The following is a 10,416-nucleotide window of genomic DNA, read 5'->3' as shown; positions in this document are numbered from 1 at the left end:
TGGGCTACAGAGTAAGACTTCGTCTCAGAGAAGGGGAGGGGGACTTTAAAGTTGACTACATCTAAGACAAAGCATGAAGCTTCAAGGCTTGGAGGGAGATAGAAAAGTCCTCTCAACCTCAAGACATTCTGAGATGTCTATTTTTTGAAAATATTTTTCTGTGTTGTGTGTTGTGTATGATCTTCCCTTCCTTCTCATCCTCCCTTTATCCTCTCCCTCCCCCACCGATTCCCTAGGTAGTTTCATTTCTATCCTCATTTAATGTATACATACATGGTTTTATGTGACTATGTAAAATCCGGTAACCACACATGAGAAAAAACACGACACTTGAGATGGGCATCTTCAGTTGGGAGGACACAAATGTCCTCTATTTGTGGAGCCTGACTCTTGGTTACCTTTTCCTGTGGTGACGCAGGGCTTTGCATCCTTTTCCCCTTCCCCAGTGATTTCCTGGAGCTGTTCATAAGAGTCGTCTGTTTTTTCCCAGAGAGCGCCCCTCACCTGGATTTTGTTAAAGCTTATTAAATCTGATCAAATAGTCTTACGCGTTTCCCTGGCGGGACCGTTTCTCTAGAGCCAAGATGGGGTTTCACTTTTCTGTCAGCTGCTGGTGTTTTTCCACTGCAAGCGGGAGCCTATAAGCACTTTCTGGATATGATATAGCGTGCTCTGGTCAGAGGAGACCACGCAGGCCAGGTGTGTGGGGAACAGTTTGTTAAAGCCAATGAGTTTCGCAAATGTGTTCAGTGATGAAAAGTTCTCGGCTTTCTCATTGGCGGTGGTCAGACTCTGTAACTGGAGGAGACCAGAGTGAGAGAACACTTCATTTCTGCCCTCATGATGTGTCTGCAGAGCAACTTGATAGATGGGCGAAAATGTTGACTTGGTAGGTCTGTTCAGGGTGGTGCAGCTACCCGTGGGTAGAACCCACTGTAGTTTGGGTTTCTCCAGTTGGTGACAATCTGGAATCATCCTGGTGACATCATACCCGTTTGGGCTGCACCTTGATGCCCACTTTCCCCTTCCCAGCTGTACTCTCCTATCTTGGAGATCGGCATCTGCTCAGTGATGGATGTCTCTGATGTGGTCATTTCTGATCTTTCTTGCTTTTAATGTTAGGTTTGGACTTGCCTTTGGAGCCTTTGATCGCTTATCTCTTGCTGTTTAGACACCAAGTGGCTCTTGACCTTCTTTGAAAGAGCATGCTAAAAATCCTAAGGCCCGCCTTCTCCCTGGAAAGCCCCAGTTGGGGAAGAGCATCTGGGAGGAAGGAATCTTAGGAGTGCTCCCATCTGTGTTCCCCAGGGCGTCTGAGGGGAGGTCCAAACAGTTAAGAGTGGGGACTGGTGGGGCCACTGCTGTGGCCCACAGCATCAGAGACATTTCAGACACATCCTGGCCTTTGTGGCCATGCTGGAGTCTTGGAGATTCCTCATCTTCTGGGCATCTTGGTCCTGCTCCCAAGACAGTTCATATTCTCTCTTCTCTCCCATAAGTCGAGCTAGCTTTGCACCACCATAGGTGGAGCTACTAAAGTTCTCACAAACCCCATAGTTTTGCACATTTCTCTCTCTCTCTCTCTCTCTCTCTCTCTCTCTCTCTCTCTCTCTCTCTCTCTCTCTCTCTCTCTGTCTCTCTGTCTCTCTCTCTCAATTCCGTCTGTGGGGGAGGGTCAGAGGACAGCCATGGGACTTCTCTTCTTCTACCTTGTGGGTCCCAGGGATCAAGCCTTTACCCACTGAGTTGTCTTCCTGCCCACCCTAAGCTTGTGTTTCTCTTACATCAGGAGTTTATAACTCACTCTTTGTGTGGACTTTGGGGAGATTGCTAATGTCTGACTTGAATATTTTGCCTCCTCCTCCCCGCCACCTTACCTAAAACCTGGCTTCTTCAAAGCAGTCACCATTTCAGCCAGTGGTGCCACCAGCACTGCCAGGGTGTCCATGATGGAGCCTTGGGGGTTGCTTGTCACCTGGGTATTTCGGCCCTGCTCCCACGGCAGTTCAGACGTTTGCCTCTGCGCACTGTGAAGTGGGTGTCTGCAGTCCTGAAGCATCCGAGCCAACTGCAGTTTTCAAGACTTCATTGTGACATTTCTAATTTGCAGAACTGTTGAATCATGTCACAAACATCTCTACCCCACAGCTCACTGTATTCTGCTGACTGTATTCTGTTTCTCAACATACAACTGTTTTATCTGTTTTTACTGAGCTGTTTGAAAGTAAAATACAGACACCACGAAATTCACCTCTGGGACTGGAGAGATGGCTCAGTGGTTAAGAGCACCGGCTGCTCTTCCAGAGGACCTGGGTTCAATTCCCAGCACCCATATGGCAGCTCACAACTGTCTGTAACTCCAGTTCCAGGGGACCTGATACCTTCACACCAATGTACATAAAATAAAGTTAAATAAATTATATATATATATATATATATATATATATATATATATATATATATATAATAAATTTACCTCTGGTTGTGTCTGCAAAGATAATCAGCATTCTCAGGGATGGAGCTACAGCTCAATGATATAGTGCTTACCTTGCAAGTACAAGGTCCTGGCTTTAATCCCTAGCAACATACACATGCGCACACACACATGCACACACACGCACATACACGCACACATCTCATGCAAGCAGTGTATCCTTGTATTTAAGAAACTGAACATTTGTCCTTTTTTTTTTTAACCAAGGTTTCTTTTCAATTTAAACGGTTTAATTTTTAGTTAGGTATATATATATATGTGTGTGTGAATATGCTTGTGTGTATAGTTCTGGAGACCAGAAGAGGGTGTAGGATCCCTTGGTTGTGAGCCACCTGACATGGGTGCTGGGATCTAAACTCAGGTCCTTTGATAGGACAGTAAGCATTCTTAACTGCTGAGCCATGTCTCTAGCCCCAAACATTCTTTTTTTTTTTTTTTTTTCCCCAGGAACTCACTTTGTAGACCAGGTTGGCCTCGAACTCACAGAGATCCGCCTGCCTCTGCCTCCAGAGTGCTGGGATTAAAGGCGTACGCCACCACTGCCCAGCTAACGTTCTTTAGATTTTTAAATTAAAAAAATAAAATAAAAACTTTAAATTTTCTTTCTTTCTTTCTTCTTCTCCTCCTCCTCCTCCTCCTCCTCCTCCTCCTCCTCCTCCTCCTCTTCTTCTCTCTCTCTCTCTCTCTCTCTCTCTCTCTCTCTCTCTCTCTCTCTCTCTCTCTCTCTCTCTCTCTCCAAGGTTTCTCTATATAACAGCCCAGGCTGTCCTGGAACCCACTCTGTAGACCAGGCTGGCCTCAAACTCACAGAGATCCACCTGCCTCTGCCTCCTGAGTGCTGGAATTAAAGGCGTGTGCCACTGCCATCCTGCTCAATCTTGAAATTAAAAAAAAAAAATGTATGTTATGTGTATGGGTGGTGTGTGTGTGTGTGTGTGTGTGTGTGTGTGTGTGTGTGTGTTTTCACCACATGTATGTAGTGTCCATGGAGAGCAGAAGAGGGTGTTACAGATGTTTATGAGCCACCACATGGATGCTAGGGATGGAACCTGGGTTCCCTGGAAGAGAAACCAGTGCTCTTAACCACTGACTCTCTGTTCAGCCCCAACACTCTGTCTTTTAATGTGCAAACTTCTCAAGTTATTCCTAGACGCACCTCTGGCTATTAGAATGTCCAGGATCCAAGCAGATCCAATGAATTGGCTGTGATAACTCTTAGTTTCTTTGAATCTGGATTAGATTCTCTCTCTCTCTCTCTCTCTCTCTCTCTCTCTCTCTCTCTCTCTCTCTCTCTCTCTCTCTCTCTCTCTCTCTCTCTCCAGTCTCACTATATAACCCTGGCTGGCTTTGAACTCGGAGTGCTGGGAGTAAAGGCATGTGCCACCACACCTGGCCTCATCGAACTCTTTTGTAGAACCCTAGCCAGTGTCCTGTAGACTGTCCCACACTGATTTGTCTGTCTCCTCCAGATTAGATGGATTTGGGTGACCATGTGGGAACACCCAGGCCCTGGGTATTTCTGTGGTAGCACATGAGGCACAGACAGGGTAGATTCGCCTGCTGCTTGCTGCCTGTTCACTGGTCTGTGTTCAGCCCCGCTTCCCTGCACCCTTTCCACTGTGATTAGAACTCTGATCCTGTGAGTCCTGAGACCCAATAACCTTTCACCCAGTACCTTTAGTTTTGATTATTTGCCTGAGCCTATAGTTATACTGGGGGTTAAAAATTATGATTTAAAAAGTGGGCATGGTGGTGCACATCTTTTATCCCAGCACTTGGGAGGCAGAGGCAGGTGGATCTCTGCAAGTTCGAGTCCATCCTGGTCTACAAAGCTAATTCCAGGACAGCCAGAGCTGTTACACAGAGAAATCCTGACTTGAAAAACAAAGCAAACAAAGAGATGATAGATAGATGGATAGATAGATAGATAGATAGATAGATAGATAGATAGATAGATAGATAGATAGATAGAATTGTGATTTTAAAATTCTGTACTTTTTCTAGTGGATTTTTTAATTATTTATTATTGTAAGGGTGTTCGTGTGTGTCATGACATGCATGTGGAGGTCAGAGGTCAACTTTGTAGAGTTGGTTCTCTCCTGCTTTACATGGGTTCTGGGTTTGGTCAGATCATCAGGCCTTTACATGGGAAGGTCCTTTCTTCACATGAGAGCCATTTTGCTGGCCCAAGGACTTCCCTTTCATTTGTACTGTATTCACCTAGTGTCAATTCTTTTTGATGCTCAAACATGTCCAAAGCTTGTCCAGGGAGAGAAGACAGCTCTTGTGCCTTTTCCCATGTCCTCTAGACTCTGAGCTCTTCTAAGATGTTCCAGGCTGGCCCTTTCCTCAACCCTCCCCAGAACCAGCCATTTTCTCAAGTAGTCCGAGTGTCTTATGCTGGGGAATTAAGACCCAGATCTAGGTGGGCTCATTCCCACTGCATTTCATGCTCTCGGGAGAATAGAGCTAAGATATTTTATATAGAGAGGCTTCAAGTGTAGGTACCACTGGCAACAACCCCAATACTTCATCTGTATCTTATTCAGTTTACTGTTCTTCTACGATAATTTGGATTCCCCCAATTTCAATCTATTTATGAAATTCTGCTATAAAATGTAACAGTGGTATCGGAATTTTTATTTAGTGGTATTAGGGTATGGAACCTAGGGCTTTGCACTTACTAGGTAAGTACTCTCCCACTGAACCACATAGTCAGCCCTTAAAAAATGTTTCTTTTTTGCATTTATGTGTGTATGTGCACATGCACCAGCCACAGCACACATGTGGAAGGTCAGAGGACAACTTACGAGAACTTCTCTCCTCCACTATGAGGTTCTAGGGATTGAACTCAGGTGGTTTAGCTTGGTGGCAAGCACGGTTACCTTCTGAAACTTCTCACCGGTCTAAAATTGTCTTAAAATTTGAGATAGGGTGTTGATAAGATGACCCAGATGTAGTGGGTAGCCATTCCAGCTTTGATCTGGAAGTTCCAACCCCCATTGAGGCTTCGGTAACTGTCACGCCTACAAGGTGGGGCTGAGAGAGGACCCTGAAGACCCAAGATCTGGATGCTCTGGCTCTCTTGTTTCCTGGACCCTGGACGCTGGAGGTAGAGAGAGCATAGTTCTCCAGAGAACACCACCGGACTGCGCTACACCTTTCCCAGACCCTGTAACCTATCCCTTCACTTGTAAGTTACTTCACAAAATAAACTTCCTTTTTAACTACGGGTCTCAATAATTTCACCAATACCCAGACTGGCTTTGAATTTATTTGTTAGTCCAGGCAAGACTTGAACTCATGGCCTTCTGCCTGAGTCTCCCAAGCCTCTGGGATTATAGGCCTGCACCAACAGGCCGGGGTTAGTGTCAGAACTTCGAAACAGAGCCTGCTAAGAACATACCCACTGTGTGAGGTTGTTGGTTGGTTTTGCCTCCCTGCTCCCTTAGACTGTTTGCCTAAGGATGCACAGGATAGTGGATTCAAAACTTCTTTTTCTTTCTCTTGGAAGCCATGAGTTTGGTATGTAGTTAAGTGCATTTGTGTCTATTTATTCTACTGATGTATTGCCTCTATCATGTATTTTGTGTATGTGCAAATTCTTTACCACCTCCAAAGTCAAAGTGTTATCAGAAGGTGCACTGCCTTCACATTCCTCCATCTGTTTCCGCCCTCTGCCTTTCCTCTGATGGATCCTGAGCCTTTCTCTTCCTTTCTTGTACTTTAAAAAAAAAAAAAAATTTATAAAAGAACAGCATAGCACATACAGGTAGCCACACCTGTGAATCCTACATCCATGTGTTTAAACATAGGTGGAACATACTTTCAAAAGTTCCATCTGTATGGAACATATTTAAGCTTCTATTGTACAACTATTTGCATAACATTTACATGATGTTAGGTAGTATAAAGAATCTAGAGATAATTTAAAGTACGTGGGACTGTATGTAGGCAAATACTACCCCATTTTATATAAGGGATTTGTGGATCTGTGGATTTTGAGGATCTGAAGAGAACAGATCCAATGACACAGGGTACTAAGATATGACTGAATTCTTTGTTTTATTTTGAATTGTATGTGTATGCATGTATGTGCATGTGAGTAGATGCTCATTAGAGCAATTGTCCTAGACAACCAGAATAAGTCTTTGGATCCCACAGAGCCTGAGTTACAGGTAGTTGTAAGCTCCCTGATATAGGTGCTGGGAACTAAACCTTGGTCCTCTGGCAGAGCAGTCCATGCTCTTAAACATGAGCCATTTCTGTAGCCCTGACAACAGAATTCTTATAGCTGTATTCATCAGTTTTCTGTTACCTGAATAAATCCACTTATAAAGTGAAAGGGATTATTTTGGCTCACAGTTTTGGAGGTTTTATTTAGGCCATGGTTAATGCCCCTGGCCAATGGGCCCCACTGCTTTTGAGTCTGGGGAGGCAGCAGATCATGACAGGGATGAATGGGAGGAGAAGAGAGCCCTTCATCTCAGAGACTGCAAGAGCCAGAGCTGCACGGTCCTCTTCCAGATACAACCCAGTGACTGAAGGATCTGCTAGACCCCATCTTGTAAAGGCTCTGTCACGGGGTGGGGACCAAGCCTTTAACAGGGACATGTGGATCCAAACCATAGCAACTGCCCTTTTATGCTTATTCACCAGTGAGATCATGTCAGCGGCATCTCATCTCTAGACAACCCCCATATAGTACTGTGGTGTGTGACTACCATACAGTTTATCCACTCTGCAGTTCAGACAGTTGTGAGCCACCATGTAGGTGCTGGGTATTGAACCCAGGTCCTCTGGAAGATCAGCTAGTGCTCTTAACCACTGAGCCATCTCCAGCCCGTTTCCAGCGTTTTACCAGATGAACAGTGCTGAGGTGAGCAGCCGCCTGCGTTTGTGGGAGGAGCCTTCAGGTTTAACTTCCAAAATTGAGCGTTTTGTTAGATATTGTCGAATTCCTCCCCACAGGAGCTGAACTATTTTGGACCTCACCAGTAATATAGGAGAGTCTGCTTCTGTCTGTGATGGGTGTCTCCAGGCCTGTTGCTAATGGGTGGGTCAGCATAGTCATTTGGATTATGTTTTCATGTCTATGGGGTATTTGTTTTTTTTCTTTTGTTTTCCTTTTTTTGTTTGTTTGGTTTTTGTTTTATTTTGTTTTGAAAATGAATCATTTGCTCTTGTCCATTATTTTGATTTTCAAGGCTCTTTTATGTTTGGCGAGTTCTATACTTCCCACCTCCGCTCCCTCCCTCCATGCTGCCTGTCCTTGTTAGCTTGGACCTTGACCTGGAGTCATCAGGGAAGAGGGAATCTCAAGTGAAGAGTTACCTCTATCAGACTGGCCATTGGGCACGTCTAGGGGGCAGTTTTCTGATTGCTGGTTGGTGTGGGAGGGCCCAGCCCGCTGTGGGTGGTACCGTCTCCAGGCAGGTAGGCCTGGGCTATATAAGACGTGTGAGCGTGGAAGCAAGCTAGTAAGCAGTGTTCCCCCCAGGTCTCTACTTCAGTCACTGCCTCCACATTCCCACCTTAAGGTCCTGCCTTGCCTAGATGATGGTCTGTGACCCGCAAGCCATATAAGTCCTTTCCTCCCTCAACTTATTTTTGGTCAGTGTTTTATCACAATGACAGAAACCAACTAGGACACTGGCTGTCACTGACCTGGCTCCTGCCACCCCTCAGATGGGTCAGAACAATTATCTCCTCCTGGTCTCCTGTCCCTTGCTTGACCTTGACCCTTGGTCTGTGTTGGGGTTAAAGTGAGTGGTTTTATTATTAATTATTTTTAACATTTCATTCATTTGGGAGGGGGTACTCATGCCACGGCCCGTGTGTGACTGTTGGAAGGCAGCCTGTGGGAGTCAGGAGTCGGTCCGTATCCTTCTACTACGTGGGTCTCTGGGATTGAAGTTAGGCTGTCAGGCTTGATGACAAGTGCTGTTACCTGCTCATCCATCTCAGGAGCCTCAAGAATATTCTTCAAATGCTAATCTGTGTATCCATTGTTCCTGGGATAAGGAATTCCTTAGCAGGGTGTTGAAAGTTCCCTCTCTAAACCAGGTGTCTCCAAACCCAAATCTGACCCGCCCCCCTTTCTTGAATCCTCTGGTTCTCAGAGCTCAGTTGAAACATCATGTCCTGGAGGAGGTTGTGTTGACACTCTCCTCCATCACTGCCTCCAGGTGCCATGGGCTCTGTCAGTCCATGGCTTTGTTTCATCCCAAGACTCGAAGCTTGATGAGGGCAGGATGTACCACAACTAGGCCAGACATGGTGGTGTAGCCCTTTAATCCCAACACCTGGGAGGCAGAGATAGGAGGATCTCTGTGAGTTTGAGGTCAGCTTGGTCTACAGAGTGAGCTCCAGGACAGGCAGGACTACATAGAGAGACTTTTTTTTTTCTGGTTTTTCGAGACAGGGTTTCTCTGTGTAGCTTTGTGCCTTTCCTGGAACTCACTCTGTTGCCCAGGCTGGCCTCAAACTCACAGAGATCCACCTGCCTCTGCCTCCCAAGTGCTGGGACTGAAGGCGGGCGCCACCACCGCCTGGCTGAGAGACTCTGTCTTAACAAAACAAACCAGGGGCTGGAGAGGGGGCTCAGCCGCTAAGAGCACTGACCGTTCTTCCAGAGGTTCAATTCCTTATTCCCACATGGCAGCTCACAACCATCTGTAACTCCAGTTCCAGAAGATCTGACACCTTCTTCTGGCCAGGCATGTACAGACATATATGCAGACAAAACACATAAAATAAATAAATCTTAAGAAGAGAGACCATTTAAAAAAAATGACATTTAGTTATTTGTGTTTGCACATGTGTGTGCCTGTGCTTGTGTGTGCACCAAAATGCACGTGTGGAGGCCAGAGGACAACCCAAGGGAGTCAGTTTTCTCCTTCTATCATGTGGGTTCTAGGAATCTGAGGTCATCAGACTCAGCAGCAGCCTGTACCCACTGAGCCATCTGGCTAGCCTGTTAAGCACTTTTCATTCACTCATTCATTGTGTGTGTGTGTGTGTGTGTGTGTGTGTGTGTGTGTGTGTGTGTACTCACATGTGTGAGTACTCCACTGCTCATGTGGAGGCCAGGGGACAACTGGTGGGGGTCGATCCTTTCCTTCTACCATGTGGGTCCTGGGATCTAGTTTAGGTCAGCAGGCTTGTTGGCAAGCACCTTCTCTTGCTTAGTTCTCTAAACCTGTGTCATGGGTGACCAGCGTGTTCCCCTCGGCAGATTGCTGGGTGCCAGGCCACAGCAGGAGGGGGCGAGTGAATGGGGTGTTCTGACCATCTTAGGACCCAGCTGGAGTTTCTGAAAGATAAATGCTCATGTTCAGAATCGGTCAGGTGCCACCTAGTTTCTTTCCAACGGGACTGTCTTGTTCAGTACAGCTTCCTTCCCAATCACCAGAGAGTTTTGAGAGACCAGCGGAGGCGCCTGGGACCTGAGCGATGGTCCAGGCAGCAGCAGCACGTATCCATGAGTGGAGTTGAGTGGCTGTAACTTAGCTGCTGAAGCCTTGAGCAGAACCCCCACTGGCTACCCGGCTCGGATTTCAGCTCCAAAGTGCAGCATCACTGCTGTGGACAGGAGGTACAATTAGTGTCGCCACAGAAACCACCCAGTCCTCCTCGCATCAATCATTATTATGAGGTTGGAGTGGGGGAGTGAGAATCAAGTTCAGTTCAGAACAGAAGGGTGGTGAGAGACCTTACAGAAAGCTGCCACGGTCTGCCAGGAAGCAGACCCTCCCCCGTGCCCCCGGAGAGGCGGGGCAGGACAGGCTCCCACCTCTCAGGGAACCGCAGAATGCTCACAAGGGCAGCACTTTCTTTTCTAGACTTTTTTGAGCCTTGATTTTAATTTTGTAGGTATGCATGTTTGCCTGAATGTGTGCATCTGAGTACATTGTGCACCA

The sequence above is a fragment of the Peromyscus maniculatus genome, chromosome 8 (assembly GCF_049852395.1).
Source record: "Peromyscus maniculatus bairdii isolate BWxNUB_F1_BW_parent chromosome 8, HU_Pman_BW_mat_3.1, whole genome shotgun sequence".
NCBI classification, from domain to species: domain Eukaryota; kingdom Metazoa; phylum Chordata; class Mammalia; order Rodentia; family Cricetidae; genus Peromyscus; species Peromyscus maniculatus.
Note: the sequence above shows the minus strand (reverse complement) of the source record.